At 43.6% G+C, this 19836-nt stretch overlaps 2 non-coding genes across 2 annotated transcripts; both read left to right on the forward strand.

Annotated features, from left to right (window-relative positions):
• The first annotated feature begins 9720 nt into the window (after window positions 1-9720).
• trnag-gcc (transfer RNA glycine (anticodon GCC)) lies at window positions 9721-9791 on the forward strand. The gene has a single exon. It is a non-coding gene; the product is annotated as a tRNA-Gly (tRNA).
• Window positions 9792-15610: 5819 nt separating this feature from the next.
• On the forward strand, window positions 15611-15681 carry trnag-gcc (transfer RNA glycine (anticodon GCC)). Its single transcript has one exon. It is a non-coding gene; the product is annotated as a tRNA-Gly (tRNA).
• The last annotated feature ends 4155 nt before the right edge of the window (window positions 15682-19836 follow it).

Below are 19836 nucleotides of genomic sequence, written 5' to 3' on the forward strand. Positions count from 1 at the left end.
GTCTGATAGGCCGATGTGGGGGATGGGCTTTGCCTTGTATGCTCCTTGTTTTGGGGTATAAACAAAGTCCAGGGTGTTTTGTCCTCTTGTTGGAAAGTTAACATGTTGGTGAAATTTTGGAAGAACTGTTTTGAGATTTCCGTGGTTGAAATCTCCCATGACCACTGTGAAGGCATCTGGGTGTGCATCTTGTTGTTCACTGATTCCCCGATGCAGCTCGTTCAGTGCCTCGCTTCTGGCGCTGGTGGTATTGCTAGGAGCGAGGTAAACTGCGACCAGTAGAATGGCGGATATTTCTCTTGGTAGATAGAAGGGTCGGCACTTGATGATCATGAACTCCACTAGTGGAGAGCAGTGTCTCTGTACCACCGTAGCATTTTTGCACCAAGCATCATGTGTGTAAACACATATTCCTCCCCCTCGTTTTTTCTCTGCAAGGGCTCTGTCCGCTCGGTGGCACGTAAGTTGCTCCAGTTGTAAAGCCGAGTCCGGTATGCCGTCGTTCAGCCATGATTCTGTAAACACGGTTACACAGCAGTTCCTCACAGTTTTGTTCGCTGATCTTAGTAGCCGTATGTCATCCATCTTATTGTCCATAGATCTTACGTTTGCCAAGAGAATTGATGGTATTGCTGGACGAGTTGGGTTGGCTGCAAGCCGTGTTTCGACGCCACCTCGTTTGCCTCTCTTCCTAATTCTGGAGCACCTCTTTCGCCGTCGCCATGTAGGCGAAGCAGACGGGTCCGATGTATGCCGCCGTAGTATCCCAAGTTCTTCCAGTGTCTCTATTGGTATATCCAATACATCGCTTGAGTTGTCCATTCTTATCTGCAACAGCTGTTGCCGACTGTACATGCGTTCCGACATAGTTTCCGACGATAGACATTTCGAATGACACATTATAACACAAATAAACACTGCAAGTTGGGAGAGTAAGGAGTCGCTGCAGCTACGTGCGCCACATGTAGAGAAGGATTGTTAATGTATTTTCATGGTAAAAACACCATATTGAACAGCACAAACAGATCTTAAAAAGGCATGTAAGGCCTTACCTATTAAACTTTTAAGCACAATACTGAAGTCTGTACTTAAGTTGTGTTATTAGTGTATTAAGTGCACTTTAAGTGTACTTTTTGGTGCACAAATTAAACATGGAAAAGTGTCTTTAATTCGATAAAAGCATACCACCACCAATGATTTCTAAGTATTATTATTAAATATATAAAAGTATACTTAAAGTGTACTACTCAAGACTAGTACTTCAAGAACGTAATTGTGCCTGTTGAAGAACAGGTAGTTGTGGTCTAGTGGTTAGAGTGCAGGTCTGTGGTTCAGTGAGTTGTGGGTTCAAATCCTGGTTGAGGCAGTGGTTGTTGTCTGAAGTGAAGGTGAAAGGAAGGTTCATGTGAATGGCTGATGGTTGTGAAAAAGACAATGTACAATGGAAATGAGCAATTGGAGATTACAATAATGTTTTTTTCATATACTTTTGAAATATATTTAAAGTGTACTTAAAATAAATATATTTGAAGTGTGCTTAAAGTAAAATCTACTTGTAGTATACTTAAAATACATTTAGAGTCAATACACTTAAAATGTACTTAAAGCGATTTTTGTGAATATATTTGAAATGTACTTAAAGTAAAGTATGCTTTAGTACATTAAGTGCACTTGTACAAAGTTTGATTTTAGTACAAAAAAGTAAACTTAAAATGTGTTTAAGCTCTACTTAATTATATTTCAAGTGTATTTAAGTATACTATAAGTTGTCCCAAAATAACACAACTTAAGTATGTACTTCTGCAGTATACTATAAAGTACTTTCTCATGACATTGAAATAGATTTCTAATGTACTTAAAATGTACTTATTTGCATGCTAAAGTTCACATTAAACACATTTTAAAGTGACTTGGTTAGTATACTTATAATGTACTTAAAGTTAAATATATTTTTAGTATATTAAGTACACTTGTACAAAGTTTGATTTTAGTACAAAAAAGTCAACTTAAAATGTGATAAAGCTCTACTTAATTATATTTCAAGTGTATTTAAGTATACTATAAGTTGTCCCAAAATAACACAACTTAAGTATGTACTTCTGCAGTATACTATAAAGTACTTTCTCATGAAGTTAAAATAGATTTCTAATGTACTTAAAATGCACTTATCCGCATGCTAAAGTTCACATTAAACACATTTTAAAGTGATTTGGTTAGTATACTTATAATGTACTTAAAGTTAAATATATTTTTTAGTATATTAAGTACACTTGTACAAAGTTTGATTTTAGTACAAAAAAGTCAACTTAAAATGTGTTTAAGCTCTACTTAATTATATTTCAAGTACATTTAAGTATACTATAAGTTGTCCCAAAATAACATTCTTTAAATACACACTTTTGAAGTACACTTTAAATACAATAAAATGTACTTATTAAGTATATATTAAGTACACTTTTTTTTTACTTGGGTGGTTCAGTGGTAGAATTCTCGCCTGCCACGCGGGAGGCCCGGGTTCGATTCCCGGCCAATGCAGCTTTTCCCCTAGTTACTGGTAGCGGCAGTGAGCTGAACACGTACAAGAGTAGAATAACTTTATTAATCCCCAGGGGGAAAAAGACAAGTCAGTTGGGATAGACCATGTGCATGAAGGAAGGAAATGGAATCACAGGAATCACAAGAGGCAGCAGTGCAGGGGCCTCACCAGGGTTGCCAGATGAGGCTGATGATTTCCAGCCCAAAAAATGCTCAAAACCCGCCTGGAAGCACTAAATCCCGCCCAATTCTATTGACTTCTATGGGTAAAATTGGGCGGGTTTTCCTGCAAAATGCCATTTTTACCCGCACACGGCCAGCCTAAGCAGCCCAATTGGGCGGGAAACAGCCCAATCTGGCAACACTGGGCCTCACACTTGTCTGAAATAGAGGAAGAAGTTAAGTGCGCTGTTGCTCTGAAACGAAAGTGCCTTCCCAAATGTCATTGTATTTATGGACCTCCAGGACCTTAACAAACGTTTGATGTACAGCTAGGGATGCACCGATGCACAATTTTTCACTTCCGATCCGATCCCGATATCTAAATTTGGGTATCTGCCGATACCGATACTACTCCGATCCAGTAACAAAACCACATATATGCATGTATTTCAACTTGAGGTAGGCCCAAGATGACTATTTGGTCAGAAAAGGAAGTCAGAAGACCAGGAAACCAATTAATAAGTAAAAAGGAGCAAGTTAAAAAGGAACAATCCCATCCTGAAAACTAATATGCAAGTGTTATGAGTTCTAATTAACATTACACCTGGCTCAATGTCAGTACTGGGAAAATTCCGATCCGATCTCTGAAATATCTCAACCCGATACCGATATCCAGAGGTGTGACCAAGTCACTAATGTGCAAGTCACAAGTAAGTCTCGAGTCTTTCCACTCAAGTCCGAGTCAAGTCACAAGTCAAGACACATCTGACCAAGTCAAGTCCAAGTCCAAGTCGTACCCCAGCCAAGTCAAGTCCAAGTCCAAGTCTCATTTTTTTTCAAGTCCTTAACAAGTCACAAAGGGATTTTCTATTTGCAATCACAATTTCGATCATAAATTCATTAGTATAATAATGAGACCTGAGTAAAAAGATGACAATTACTAAAACAGTTGCTGAGAAATCAGTCTAAACCAAACTACTGCTTGTGCTGTGTATGTAAAATGACATTTAATTTCATTTTTTTTTTTCACATAAAAATACATTTCATGTGAATTTGTACTTAAACAAAGGAGCAACCGTATGCCAAATATTTACTGTCCAGTGGGAAAATAGTCCTGTTTGCAAGAATGTGTGTGTATGTGTGTGTGTCCGTTCCATCATCTGATGGCATAAACCTATCCCACTACTCCACCCTGGTCTTGGTGGTGGGCCGGTCATATCTAGTCAAGGTTGTAAGTTATACAGACTCTAGCATCATAACGCTAAGGACAGGACTATGGTTAACTTTTTCACTAGGAGCACAGGCAGGGCCGCTGACAGCTTTGGCTGGAAGGTTTTGTCAAGACATTAGGGGGGCATATTACACTTCCGACCTGAAAACGCGGAAAACACACTTTCAGCGTACTTTGTTTGAGTTTACCCACAAAGGCCAAGGGTGAAAGTAGTAGCCTATTCATGTCTTACAGGTGCTTCCCACCCTCCCCCCTCTCTTTACTGTAGTGTAACACTCGACTAATGTAAACATTTTGGTTTGGCTTTAAAAGACGCCATTTTCCCTAAGGTACCATATTAAGCTCACCATTCTCATCAAGATATGACATACAGCAGGGGTAATCAATTTTTTTTTTTAATTGAGCCCAGTGTGTGTGTGTGTGTGTGTGTGTGTGTGTGTGTGTGTGTGTGTGTGTGTGTGTGTGTGCGCGCGCGCACGTATGGGGGGGTGGGGCTACACATGTGAGACAGGATGATGAGTTAACAGCACAGCTCAGCAGGCAGCCCTGTCTCAGCTGGTCCATGATGTTCACTTCATCCCATTATCTGTGAACCAAAAGCTGAGCATTGACAGTGTCATAACTGTGAACCCACCAATGAGCACATGCATGGTGCAGCACTAGGCTATAGTCTGCTGTAGGCTACGTGCCAACAGTATTTAGCCTAGTAGACACTTGTCCATATGGGCTAAGAGATGGGGACAAAGTAGGCCTAGTTAGTTGGATTAAATTCCTGGTAAAGTAATGATGAATTTCCCGAATGTCCCCCTGGGGATCAATAAAGTTACTCTACTACTCTCCTCTACTCTACTCTACTCTACTCTACTATTGTTGAAGCTGATATCGGCATTGTCGCTTTCCCCCTCACATTCTCGCCGCAATGGCCCATGACCAACCATTTTTCAGTCCCTCCAGGATTTTGCACTGGGATTTTGTGATTTTTGCAGTCAAAATGTCTGATTTTGTGGCGGCATTTTCTCATTTTTTGCAAAGATTTTGCACCCCTTTCTGGGTTTTTTTGGTAACTGAAAACCACTGCACATACAGCCACATTTTGAATATTAGGAGTAAAACACTACAAATATGTTGTCACACAAAAGTGTTGAAAAACACTCGGTAGAAAAACACTTGTCACACTACAAAGCTGTTCATCACAATAGTGATAACACACCCACTCATAAAGTGCAGAAGAAAAACATTTTTACAGTGGAAAAAAAAGAAAATAAGACTGTCCAATTTAGATGTCTACTTCAATTGGCTCATCTGATTCCAAGACACCACACTGAACTCTCTGATTGTAATACAGGAACACAAGAGCCGTCATGTTCCTACATGATGTTGCCCTCCTCCTGTCAGAGAGAATGAGTTTATATGCCCTCTTGGTTTCTGGACAGATTTTATGTAATCCCCTTTTCACTTTAATATGAGTGCAGAGCAATTTTCTCCCTCCCTGAAGTGTTATTTCATGTGTGCATGCTTGCTGTCACCTATTTGAAGTGATGTTGGTTTGGGATTTCATGGAGGACTTTTTTTAATGCCGCTGTGAGAAGTAGACAGAACAGCGGTTTGCGGGCGTTTGGCGTTTTCACGTGGATGATATTGTCTTCGTGTACGTTACAGACATCCCTAGTTCCAAAAAATAAAGGAGACATCTACTGAATGGACCGAAAAGCGCGCTCTCTGTCTAGCGGCTGCGCTGAACAGACCATTTGAGAAGACGCGCCTGCACTCAGGTTAAACAGGCACACCGCATTCACTCTCCCCTCGAACGCGTGCCAATGAAATCTAATCGAAGTAGCCAACTTTCTTCTGTGGCTGTTTCTTTCGAGTGGTGACGCTGCCTGTACTAACTGAACATATAGCGCACGGTATCGGCAAACGTCTCGTGTCGTCCTATTTTTGTGTTCCGATGTTATGACTTATGGAGCTTGAGTGAGGCGCTTGACAGTTATCCTCCTTATCTGAAGACGTCGTTGTGTTTGTGGTCTATTTAGGCCTACAGTGTAGACGACTTAGCCTGTCAGATTCTGGGTATCCTTAGGGAACTTTTTTTTTTTAAGTGTCCGACCGCGATCGACCTATTGAGCACCCCTGCCACAGAATGTTGAAGGGGACAAAGGGGAAAATTTGCGGGAAAAATGCGGCTTTACAGGAATTACGTGGCATCGTGAAATTATGCGGAATATCATTGAATTTGCATGAATCCACGCGATCGCTGAATCGCGAAAAACTGGAGGGACTGATTTTTACTGCGTCACAGTCCAAGTTAACTAGAACTTCGTTTGCACAGTCATTAATCCACGTCTTGTTAATTATATTAGGCTACTAGACTATTCGCCAGCACGCTGTCAATTAAACATGGCCTTAGCGCTGCAGAATGTCAGTTATGGCAACGAGGCAACCTTGTTCTTCGCCTCTACAGTGTAGGAAGAAGGAAGGTGTGTAATGCCCTATCCAACATTTCGCTCTCATTTTCCCGAACGAATATGCGACTCGCGCCATGCTCCCTGTTCTCCCCAATCGCCCTTTCCTCCCCCACAAAGGCACTTGTATGCTGTTCATGCCTCTTCAAAAGGAAGTTCACCGTCCAGGTCATAGATTGTAGCCAAACAAAGTTCTGCCTCTATGTTTCCTAATTTTTGTTAATTTGGAAAACAGGGTTACATCCCAGTTCTCCAGTGCTGGCGTCGTGTAGCTCTAACGTGTCATTTCCAAGCAGCGGTAATTGCGACTCCAAACTCCCCCAACATACCAAACAAAGCATGTAGTTCGAACTGTGAGAAACATAAGATAAAGCGGTGTCGACAGATACAAGGTTCGCGCGCGCAAGGATTGGGCTGGGAGCAGCACGCGAGAGGGAATATGCTTTTTATCCACAGGAGCCGACCCATGCCCATGTCTTGCGCTGCTCAGCAGTAGCTTGCAACCTCTACCTCGCATTACATTTAAACTTCACGATAGGCTGCATTAAAGATTGCGTTTCAACTGATGTGGCTGACATGATAGTGTGTCAAGGCTGAGTTTTAAAACTTCCAAGGAACAGGTATGGCATTATCTTACCATTTGACACATGGGACACTGCTACTCTGTTTTCAGCTGGCTGAGGCGGTATTCCAGGAATCAAAGATAGCCCTGGTGTCCTTAGAAATGTTTCGATTCAAGTCATCGAACAACAAGCAGTGAGGTTCGGGGCGCATAACTTGTTTATAGCCCTCAAGCGCAAGCTTCGCGGGAAGCAATGTTGCTTGCGCTTAGTTTTTTCCAATAGCAAGTATTCCTCATCTGGCGCCTTGACCAATTATTTGACAATTTTGGTCGTTTGTCTCTTTGCAAGACTGTCATGAATAGGTATAGGCTAAATTATTTCTCTTTGGAACCATTCACCCAGCATCTAAAGTAGGCAACCGGTGGAGCTCTTTTGATGGATGCAAGACCAAGTGTTCTCTGCTCGCCTATTTTCGATTGCATGCTGGAAGACTAAGACATGTATAAACGTGTCTTTTTGTATTGATTCCAACACTCAACCGATGGTGGCTGGTCAATGCAAAGAATGTTACCGAGAGGTTATCTTTCTAGACTGAGAAGCGCGAGCTTAACATGCATTTTCAGCGCGTGGAGTTGTGGTCGTGAAATAGCCCTGGGATATCAAGCCATACCTACGGACACATCCTGGGTTGGGGGAACCTTAAAAGCAGGCCATATTCGTAACGTTTACCTCGCCACATATCCATCATAACGTGTTTTTTTCCGCGATGGTGGAAATTATTCGCAAGGCTGCACTCACTTTGAAGTGACTGACTCGCAAGCATAGTGTGTGGGAGCGGAACATACTGAAACAGCCTTCGGGGGCTGAAGGCAAGCGCATTCATAAAGGACAGGGAAAGCAAAACGGATAGGCGTCCTCTTTTATAAAACAACAATAGATTAAGTCCTGTGGTTCGGTTATGTCAGCAGTGTGTGCTTTTTTATTTCAACTGCTTAAATAGCCGAATGTTCAACAATCAATGTCCATCACCATTTAGCTAAAATATTTCTAACAGCTTGGTTCTCACTGAATTTATGTCGTAAGCGAGGGGCGAGAGAGCGAGAGCTTCACGTGTGTAGCCTACAGACGCGTGTTGCACATCACAGCGCCCCACCACACACACTTCCTACAACATTGATAGAATATTTGTTGATCACAGTGCAAACTTCCATAGCCTACCCTATTAAGAATGCAAAATGAGTTGGGGCTGAGAGGGAGATAAATTAACTTCCGCGATGGTTTAAAATGTAGGCTATGTTTGCTCTGGAGACTCGCAAATGGTATTTCACTGTTGCCGCTGGTCGCCTCGTCCAGGCCAGCCGCGTCCGGCCGCATCTGGCCGCCAATGGCATAGCACCGCTTAGGACAATGACGTGATTCAAACAAAGAATGTGGGCGGGCTGTTGCATTCTGAAAACAAGGGTTGGACATGGACTTTTTTTTTTAGACCCAACATGGCAAGTCACGCCAAGTCATTGAAAGTTACAACTGTCAAGTCCAAGTCGAGTCCCGAGTCAAAGGCGTGCAAGTCGAGTCGAGTCGCAAGTCCTTTCTGTTCTTGAAATTTCAAGTCGCAAGTCTTCACACCGCTGACTCGAGTCAGACTCGAGTCCAAGTCACTGGACTCGAGTCCACATGTCTGCCGATATCCCATCCCTATGTACAGCACCAGTGTTGCCAGATTGGGCTACTTGGGATGAACGTCTGCGGGTGAAAACGGGGGAAAAAAATGGCCATTTGGCTTTTTTGTCCCCCCAGCCATTTCGGGCCCATAGGAGTCAATGTAATTTGTTGAATTTGGGCGGAATTTAGCGCATTTTGGTGGTTTTTGAGAAGCTTTTGGGCGGGATTTGGTCAGACAAACCTGGCAACACTGTACAGCACATTGGGGCACTCTGTTCTGCCTTAAGCCGGGCATACACTGTGCGATATTTTCACTCGTGGGTCTTAAGCTTCTGCTCACACTGTACGATGGGATTTTCACTGTTTAAAAGTTCACGACTCACGTCCTCACACTAAACGAGCCGACAGTCGGATGCGAGCGAAATGCTTCCACCGTACGACGCAACAGGCATGTCTCCCTAGTCTGCAGAGGAGGGAACATGCTCACCTGAGGTGGAGATGAGGTCGCGCTCAACAGCAAATCACACGGCCCTATTAATTTGTGCATGTGAAGTGTCAAATCGGGTCGTAGCACTGCTGTAACTGTGCGATTTACGCACGAGCCACGACCAGAATTTCAAACCGTTTTGATTTTCTTGCGACCCTGCGATTGCACGATCGTGAGGCGAAATCGCTTGTCGTTACCCCATGTACACTGCACGAGACTCACGATTGACCTGCGATTGAGCAAGAAATCGGCCCGACTCTCAAAAAGTTGTGCGAGTGCCAAATCGGGGCAAAAGTCGCACAGTGTAAGCCCAGCTTTAATCGATGAGTTCCTTAGTCTTTGTCATATTCAGTGTGTAGTTGTTTGCTGCACTCCTCTCCTCAGGTTTCAGGACCTCAGCTTGGAAGGGTGCCTCGTTCCCTCGTGGAGAAGTGGGCTAACCACACAGCCCTGACGGGAGCTGGTGTTGAGAGCGACTAAAGAGACACTGTAAACCTTCACGAACATCTCAGATCACCTGCCCTTCTTGCAGCGTGTCTGTTGAGTCATCAAACCAGTGCATTTTTGAGTAGACCTGAGCAAGCTCCACTCTATGACCTTTGAACTCTGACCCCTCATGCATTGGTGGTTCAGTGGTAGAATTCTCGCCTGCCACGCGGGAGGCCCGGGTTCGATTCCCGGCCAATGCAGTTTTTCCCCTCGTTACTGGTGGCTGCAGTGACCTGTAAACGTACAGTACAAGAGGGGAATGGAATCACAGGAATGTCCCAGAGGCAACAGTGCTGTCACATTGGTTTGAAATGGAGGAAGAAGTTAGGTGCACTGTTGCTCTCAAACTAAAGTGTCCTCCCAAGGGGGTCATCCCTATGTTCCCCTCTAAAGGGGAGCATAGGACCCCTTTTTCAAAAAAGGGTTCAATGTTCTCCACTGCTTCAAAGCAGACTGCTGCCGCATGGCAAAGTGCAGGTTGCTGTTGCAACTGTGACAGGTTAGGTTTAAGGATGGTTTTGGTAAGGGCACAAATTGAAAACTCGGACACATAACTTACAATGCGGGGAAGTTAGGACCCTTTTTTCAAAAAAGGATTCTATGTTCCCCGCTGCCTCCTAGTAGACTGCTGCCGCATGGCAAAGTGCAGGTTGTTGTAGCACCTCTGACAGGTTAGATTTAGGGATAGTTTTGGTCAGGGTACAAATTTACAACTCAGAAGCATTGCATTTCTGACAGGTTAGGTTTTGGGAAGGGCACAATTTGAAAACTTGGGAACATGGAACCCTTTTTTTTTTAAGAAAAAGGGTCTTATGTTCCCCGTTCCCATACAAAGACGGGAACATACATTGTAAGACCCAGTGTTCGAATTACGTGACAGCCAATGGGAGCTGAGCTCCTTTTCCCTCAGTCTCCCATGAAATTTATATTACCTTACAGTTTTTCTTGATCGCTTTGACAAATTTATCACTCCAAAAAACACATTTTCCTAACAGTTAACGCACCAGGCTAACCAGAGAAACCGATTCTCCAAACACAACATCTTGTGTGCAAAAGGCTCTTACGTTTCCAAAATATTTAACATATGCAATAAAAGCAAACTCTGTCTTCAACTCAATACACACTACATAGCGGTGTATGAACACTGCCAGTCATTATACAACAGGCAGAGAAATACAAAATACTGTTATCATTTTGACACAATTTGCCCATGCTTAACGCTGTTTTCAATTACATAACTTTCATGTCAGTTACATTTTTGTTTCATTTACTTAGCCGTTGAGTCTGCTTGATCAGGATCTAGTGACTGAAAGATGGCAAGCCCAGTAAATGATTTGCACAAAAAAATTGTGTTGTGTGTGTGTGTGTCTTTTCTTACGGAAAATTGACAGTAGGCTAGGCAGTGTCAATAATGCCTTCTTGCAAAGAATTTGAACCAGGATGCTTTGATGTAATTGTTTTTTTTTTTTGTGTTTTTTTTAATTGTCTGATAACTGTATTACAGAAAATATATGCAAAGTAAAATATACAGATATGTTGTTGCAGTACAAGAATGTACTAAAATGACTAAAAGATGCAGGGAACAAACAAGTAAGACACTGAGTATATAGACTGATTGCTAAATTAAGATTTTTGAGAGGCAGTGTGAAATAGGTTCTCCAGTGCGCTCCTACAACTGACGGTAGTTTCTAAAAGTCAGGAAAAGATTTGGTCTGTATGGCTCTCAGAGCTTAAACAATGAAAGGTGTACTACTTAAACTGCACGTATATGAATAGAAAATGTGTCAAGTAAATGATAACGCGTTAACACATATGCACAACGTGCCTTTTGCTTGGCTGAAACAGTGATCATGACGACTTTGTGTGAGTCAGTTTCAAAAGTTTTGTTAAAGCAATTGAGAAAAACTGTAATAAGCAGCCCTAAATATCCATATCTCCATATAAATAAAAATTGTTTCATATTCCGATCACCATGCATCCAACTATAGGCCGTTGAACGTGTTTATTAAACCGTAACGTTGGTTGTACTTCACCACACCACCACTATGTGCGTACTCACTGAAACGGAACTTTGGAACTTGCGAATGTGAAATTCAGACTCCGAAGAAGACTTATCTATCTCACATCAGTCGATCTCTCTTCCATCATTATTAGTTGCAAAAAAAAATCTTATTGTGGTAAGTTGCCTGAAAATTTTCGCCATGCCACCGAAAAAAAGACCAGCTGGCCTCGCTGCGTTTGGCTTCACGGCAAAAAGATTTCAAAAAGACTGTTGCTGACGTGCTAGCAGAGGACAGTGACCTCCCTGAAGCCTCCGCTAGGTCAACTGTTATCATCACAGAGGACACTGCTGCAAAAGGTCAAGAACATGGACAACAACTTGCCAATGGTTTTTACCCACACACTGCCATCCTAAACAGCCCCATCTGGCAACACTGCATCGATGTGTTCATGGTGGTTGTCCCCCCTGTTGTTTACCCATGCCCCTCGAAGAGATGTGCACCAGCAAGGGACCCTGAAATCTTGACATGTACGTGCATGTGCCATTATCTCCCACTACGAGCTAGTCCTATCCAGTGTTGCCAGATTGGGCGGGTGCCCGCCCAATTGGGCTACTTGGGATGAGCGTCGGCGGGCAAAAACGGGAAAAATTGGCCATTTGGCGTTTTTTAAAGCCGTTCTGGGCCCATAGAAGTTAATGTAATTTGTTGCATTTGGGCGGAATTTAGCGCATTTTGGCAGTTTTTGAGAACCTTTTGGGCGGGATTTGCTCAGACATCTGGCAACACTGGTCCTATCCTCTGTGTCAGAAGTTGAGCGATGGCAAGCAAATCAATGACGTAATGAATTGCGTATATCGTTTTACACATGCTGAAGGGTATGCTTCTTTTTTTTTTTTTTAACAGGGGCCTTCTTAGGGTCAAATTTGTAATTCAAACCCTGATAGGACCCAGGGAACATAGGTACTCACCCCTCCCAAGTTTCATCATATTTAGACATCAAGGACCTTCAAAAGCTTTATCCACGTGTAAACTATCAGGTCACTAGGACACTCTGCTCTGCCTAAATCAATGAGTTCCAAACTCCATTTGATGACAACAAACCTCCTTTAGCCCTTCTTGAGCGTCCAGGGCAAATTTTGACGATTAAACTTGAGCTAATCTTAAGCGAATTCGCTATGACGCGGTTCGGAGAAAACCAATTGGGACGTTCATATCGAGGAATGTCCCAGGCTGTCAAGACAGAACCGTTATGTGATTACCTGAATTAAACTTGTCAGTGTAGCGTCCAGAGCGAATTCATAGCGAAACTTCTTCAACCACCCCAGCTACCTGGGTTGCGTAGGTAGTGCCCGATGTGCACGGGTCATTATCCTTCTGCAAGCCTGTGATTATGATAAGCTTGCAAAGTCCTGACAGTATGCTAGGTATATTTTGATGACTCAGGCGACTTGATGTGTTGGAACAGGACGTGTGCATGATTTTATTGGACAGATGAAATAACCAAATCGTGACCCTGTAGAGTTTTGACAGTAGGTGTTTTCATGATCTCTGTCAGTTCTGTTCATCACATAATTACGCATTAGAATGTAGATTCAGGACACACTAAAGAAAATCCTCAAAAACGTGTTTTCCTGCGATTTGGTAGTCAATGTGTTAAGTTACTCACATTTCCTACTGTCCAGTGTTGCCAAATTTGTGACTTTGTTGCTAGATTTATTAACCTTTTTACCGTCCCTGGCGACTAAAAACTTCCTCTAGTGATTTAAGCGACTCTTTGGTGAATCTAGCAACTTTTAAAAACGTGCCTTTTCAGTGATAAAATCATAGTCAGGCCGTGCCCTCCTAGTGACGCAACAGCTTCAGCGTTGCTACCAGTCAGATCAAGCGTCAATGCAAGTACTTTCTGAGTTCCCACTTTATTGGGAAGCAAACAGTCATTAGCAAACCAAGGGAGGCATTTGGGAAATGTTAATTGTCATGCTCTTGGAAGAGATTTGAAAGTCAATGATAATTAAGCTAATAAAATCATTGTTTTACGACATAATTTACAACTGTGCTGCCGTCAGAAGTGTTTTCCACAGTTCAGAAGGGCTGCAGATTAGCTCTGATCTATAAAAACTTTTCTAAAGTTCCGTGCATGATATGTTATGTCACCTAGCCACTTTTCAGCAGTGAGTCATTAGTGACTTCAGCTGATTTTTGTTTTTTTGGGCAACACTGCTACTGTGTACTCACCTAGACAAACACACATGCCCTTCTTGCAGCGTTGTCAGATTTGGGTGTCTGCAGGTAAAAACAGGAAAATTTGGTGGGTCCCCCCCCCCTTCCGTTTTGGGACCCTTGAAGTCAATACAATTTGTTGTAATTGGGCGGAAGGTTGCGCATTTAGACAATTTCTGAGAACCTACGGGATTTGATCAGACACATCTGGCAACATCGCTTTGTCGCAGTGTGTCTTATGAGGTGCCGTTTCCACGTAGCTGGATATTTTAACATGTGGATATACTTTTTTTTCTCCTGGTTGCATTGGTTTTGGCCTTCCGTTTCCACATAGCAGATATTTAAAATCCAGGTATAAAAAGCAGGTGAAAAAAATATCCTGTTGCGTTTACACCTAAACAGGAGAGAAAAAATACCCTGCTAAAAAAATATCCTGTTATGTGGGAAACAGCACCTCAGTCATCTGGCCAGTGCGTTATCCAGCACATTAGGGCACTCGGTTCTACCTAAAGCTGGGCTTACACTGTGCGACTTTTGCCCCAATTTGGTACTCAAACGACTTTTTGAGTGTCGGGCCGATTTCTTGCTCAATCCTAGGTCACTCGTGAGTCTCGCATCGTACAGTGTACATGGGGTAACGACAAGCGATTTCGCCTCTCGATCGTGCAATCGCAGGGTCGCGCGACCGCATGTTCCCTCCTCTGCAGACCGGGGAAACATTCCTGTCGCGTCGTACGGTGGAAGCATTTCACACGCATCCGACTGTCGGCTCGTGTAGTGTTGAGGTCGTGAGTTGTGAACTTTTAAACAGTGAAATTACATCGTGCAGTGTGAGCAGAAGCTTAAGACCCACGAGTGAAAATATCGCACAGTGTATGCCCGGCTTAAATCGATGAGTTCCTTAGTCCTCGCCATACTCAAGTGTCAAATTGTTACCTTGGTTTAGTGGCTTTTTGCGGTCCATGGCGACTAAAAACTTAATTTAGCGACTTTTTGGTGAATCTGGCGACTTTTAAATGTGTGTTATAAATGACAAGGACATTGTAACTGCGCTGCCGTAAGAAGAGTTTCCCACAGTTAAGGGAATGGGCACAGTTTAAGGAGACACTGACGAAGGCAACAGCCGAAACGTTTGTCTACACTTCTGCTGCTATGTAAATAATAAAAATAAAAAAGAACCTGAGTGCGATCCACTTTTTCACCTTCCAAGTTATTCAACTGGAGACGAACCACACAAAAGAGCGCGGTGTATCTGAACTACCACAGTTAAGGGTCAAAAACGTCCAAAAAGTTATTGTTATTCAGTGTCACGGATGCCTTCTGCTGACTGAGTTTTATTTTATTTTTTTCCAGTGAATTCAGGAAAGCCTCGGCTGTCATCCATTCACTTGAAACAATTCCCCCCCAGTTACAGTCAGCAGAAGGTATCCGTCACACTGAATGACAATTCCTTTTTGAACGTCTTTGACCCTCAAGCAGGGCTGCAGATGAGCTCTGATCTCCAAAAGTAGCTAGCACTGCCCATGTGTATTATGAATGTGGGCACGTTTTCTACAGATCAGCGTGCCGTGCGATGCATCTACCAACTCCTAGCGACTTTTCAGCGAGCCAATAGCGACTTTGACTGCGTTTTTTTGCAACACTACTGTGTACTCACCCACCCTTCTAGCAGTGTGTCTGCTGGGTAATCAGGCCAGTACCACAGCCGATTTGCATACAGCCTCCCCACGCAGCAGACCTGGATGAGCTACAGTCTTAGGAGTGCCAGATGCTGTGAGAGACATTTGACCCCTCATGCATTGGTGGTTCAGTGGTAGAATTCTCGCCTGCCACGCGGGAGGCCCGGGTTCGATTCCCGGCCAATGCAGCTTTTCCCCTAGTTACTGGTAGCTGTAGTGAGCTGTACACCTACGAGAGGGTAATGGAATCACAGGAATGCCCCTGAGGCAACAATGCTGTCACACTGGTTTGAAATGGAGGAAGAAGTTAGGTGCACTGTTGCTCTCAGACTAAAGTGTCCTCCCAAGATGGTCATCCCTATGTTCCCCGGGTCCTATCATGGGACTTTTTTTTTTTTTTTTTCAAAAAAGAGTCCTATGTTTCCCACTGCTTCAAAGCAGACTGCTGCCACATGGCAAAGAGCAGGTTGCTGTTGCAACTGTGACAGGTTAGGATTAGGGATAGTTTTGGTCAGGGCACAAATTGAAAACTCAAGAAACATTGCATTGCGACAGGCTAGGTTTGAGGATGGTGCTACAGCATCCTCCGTCCCCCTGCTGGCCCTGTAGGCAAACTGGAATGGGTCCAGCAGGGGGCGGACAACTGGCAGAATGGTGTGAAGTATGAGTTTTTCCAGGCATTTCATGATTTTGGAGGTAATCATGAAATGCCTGGAAAAACTCATACTTCACACCATTCTGCCAGTTGTCCGCCCCCTGCTGGACCCATTCCAGTTTGCCTACAGGGCCAGCAGGGGGACGGAGGATGCTGTAGCATCTCTCCTCCACCCCCTCCTACAACACCTGGAACACCCGGACAACATCGCAAGCATCCTCTTCGTCGACTTCAGTTCAGCCTTCAACACTATCCAACGCCACCAGATGATCCAGAAACTCTGCCACCTTAACGTTCCCCCACCTCTCACCCGCTGGATCCACAACTTTCTCACCAACCGTCCACAAGCCGTCAGGATAGGCACAGTCACCTCATCCACCATCATCACTAACACAGGAGCTCCACAGGGCTGCTGTCTCAGTCCCTTTCTTTACACCCTATACACCAATGACTGCACCAGCCCCTCCCCCACCACCACATATTTTAAGTACTCCGATGACACTGCCATCCTAGGCCTGCTCAACAACGACGACTCAATCTCAGCCTACCAACATTCCATAACCCACTTCACTCAGTGGTGCACAGATAACTTTTTGGAACTCAATGTAACAAAAACAAAGGAAATGGTCTTTCACAACACACTATCACCCCGCCTGGCCCCCACCTCCATCAACAACCAGAGAGTGGAACAGGTCAGTCACTTCAAATACCTTGGACTCACTATAGACAATAAACTCACTTTTGATGCACATGTCACCAACATCCACAAAAGATCTCAACAGAGACTTTATGTGATCCGTAAACTCTCCACCCTCTCTGTCGCCCCTCATCTCCTACTCCAGCATCATACAGCCCATCCTAGTGTACTGCTCACCCTGTTTTTACAACATGCTCTCCACCAGCTGCAGGAACAAACTCACTAAAATCACACACACTGCATCCAAAATCACTCGCCACCCCACACAGGATCTAACTGATCTCAACCTCAAAGCTGTCACACGTCTAGCACAGTCAATAATCAGAGACCACACACACCCTCTTCATCATCATTTCACACTGCTCCCATCAGGACGGAGGTATAGGTCACTCAGATGGCGACTAGAGGATGACATTTTTCGGGAATTCCCGTGGGTGCGGGATACACGTGAAACAGGAGTCAAACATTTATCCATCTCGTGATTGGGACAGGACAGGAATAATATTCCACGGGAGTGGGCAGGAGCGGGAAGGGTTAAATAGGATGATTATTGTTCTGAATGTCGGCTATTTCAAACCTTTCATTTGCATTTTCGCTCCTTGAGTGCATGATTGCGAGAGCTGCGCATTTTCCCTGACTCCTGCGGGAGGTCCTCGCATAGCCTACACTGCCTGTCCGACAATGTCAATGCGTGAATGGGAATGCGCTATAAAAACGGTCCTCAATGTTATTTGAATGTTGAATTCCATGTTGGCAATAATTGAGGAACTTCTGTCCCCGTGGCAAACAGACCAGAGAAAGAACAATAGACTCGCATGGCATCAGTCAAAGCCCGCACGATTGATTTAATCTCATCCTTCTTTGTCGGAGTTGATTTTTGTGTGTTGTGCTAAAACTTCTACCGTTTTTCAAAAAAGGACGCCTGGTTAAAACGTTCAAATAAGGCAGGCAGGAGTTCGCATTGTTGACATGAAACCTCTTGAATCTGATAGTGAAATATCCACTTGTAGAATTACTGTTTGCATGCTCGTAAGACGTTGCCGTTATGGCATTTCCCAATCAACTCCGCAATAACAGGAAATTTAACTGAGGCTAATTTAGCACAGAATGCAATCGTAATCAAAGTAGTCAAGATGTAGGCCTAGTTGTAGTATAGGGTGACCAGCTGTCCGGACTTTGGCCGGACAACCCCGCCCCTTAACTTTCTAACCTAGCGTCCTCGCGCGCACCCATTGCTTCGACTTGCCGAATCCCCGCCTCTGTGGAGAAAACAGTGAAGTTGGCATTCTAAACTGTAGGCAGAAATCAGGGAACAGCGCTGCCATCTTACCTCAGACTAACTCAGCTGCCAACAACAGTTTTACTTGTAAAACAATATATTTGGGGGGAAGGATTTTCGCATTTCATTACCTCACTCCGATAAAGGAGTCATCAGTACCACTAACTTAATATTGTATCAGAGACGGCAGGTTACGATAGACAAATCCTTCCGTTGTTGTCTGTGTAGGCTATTTCATATTTTTTTTAAAATGTATTTTGGGTAGTCATGCATTCGTAGGCCTAATAGCCAACTATTAATTTGATTTAGGCTACTTTACTCAAAGTTGGTCAGAATAGTCTGTTTATCAGCAGTGTTTTAAGGGAGGCAAACCGCTTCTGTCAACCTTTTTTTTCATGTAGACGCTGGATAACCAACAACACGAGCTCAAAATACAGACAGCGCCCGTGCAGAAAGACGTTTCTTTGCCCTGTGTGTAAAGTTGTGAGAACCCTCGTATCGTTGTAAAGGCATTTAGCGGACAAACTTAGTTGCACTATGCGTTGCCACCAGTGCAGGAAAAAATAGGAAACAGACAGTAGACAATAATATAGTTACCTTATTTAACTTTCATACAGTCAGTTAATGAACTTCATATAGGGCTATTGCACGGAGATTTCCCCGACATAAGGTGACAGCAATACAGTTTGGGGTTATATCTGGAGTAACATGGCGGCCGCAGATATCGGAAACGCGACCGACTGTGAAGGTCTAGTTTGCGTCAATGACGTTGCCTCGCATCTCGAGGCCATAAGCAAAAGGCTAGGAGGAAAGGAAAGACAACGAGAGGGACACACGGACGTCGTGAACAGGTCGTAAAAACGGACCGATGGCCACCCTATTGTAGTATGAGGAGGATTCAGAAGTAGTGTTCAGTGCGCGTCTGCTGTGAGTGTCAAAAAGCGCAGCCAACAAAGTTTGGGAAGTTCTCTGCTCCGCCTCCCTGCTCTAACTGCACGCTGTTTCACCCCATGTGTTTTAAGTCAAACGCTGTCATGAAACCGTTAGATTTAGTCAGGCTACTAGTTCAGTAGCCTAACCAGTAACCATCATGAAGTTGACCTAGGTAAACTCATGCTTACTGAACTAGTAGCATGACTAGTCTTAACTAATCCAACTGGTTTCATTACAATAGCTATTAATTGTAGCATCTGATTTCCTCCCTGTTTTTTGTTGCACAGAGAAATGGCATATAGGCCTAATGTAGGCTATTGATTAGTGCATGAAGATGTAGGTGCCTCCCCCTCCTGTAGTATAATAATAATAATAATAATAATAATAATAATAATAATAATACTAATACTACTACTACTAATAATAATAATAATAGGGCCTAATAATAAACATGGGGAAAAAAACATTTTTTTCTATTAGGCTACCCAGGGTTTCTCCAGACCCCCATTAGCTTGTGTATAATTGTATTGGCTATTATTATGGCTACAACTGCTTACTGGGAGGCAAATATGCATACAGGTAACAACATACAAAAAAAAAAAAAAAAATACAGGAGTGGGACAGGAGTGGCAGTACTTTTGAGTGGGAGCGGGCAGGATTGGATTGGGAGTCGTTCCACACAGGACAGGACAGGATTTTTTTTTTTACAATGATTGGGCAGGACAGGATTTTTTTTCTGGGAGCGGGACAGGACAGGAGTGAAAATCCACTCCCGTGTC

The sequence above is a fragment of the Engraulis encrasicolus genome, chromosome 6 (genome assembly GCF_034702125.1).
Source record: "Engraulis encrasicolus isolate BLACKSEA-1 chromosome 6, IST_EnEncr_1.0, whole genome shotgun sequence".
NCBI classification, from domain to species: Eukaryota; Metazoa; Chordata; class Actinopteri; order Clupeiformes; family Engraulidae; genus Engraulis; species Engraulis encrasicolus.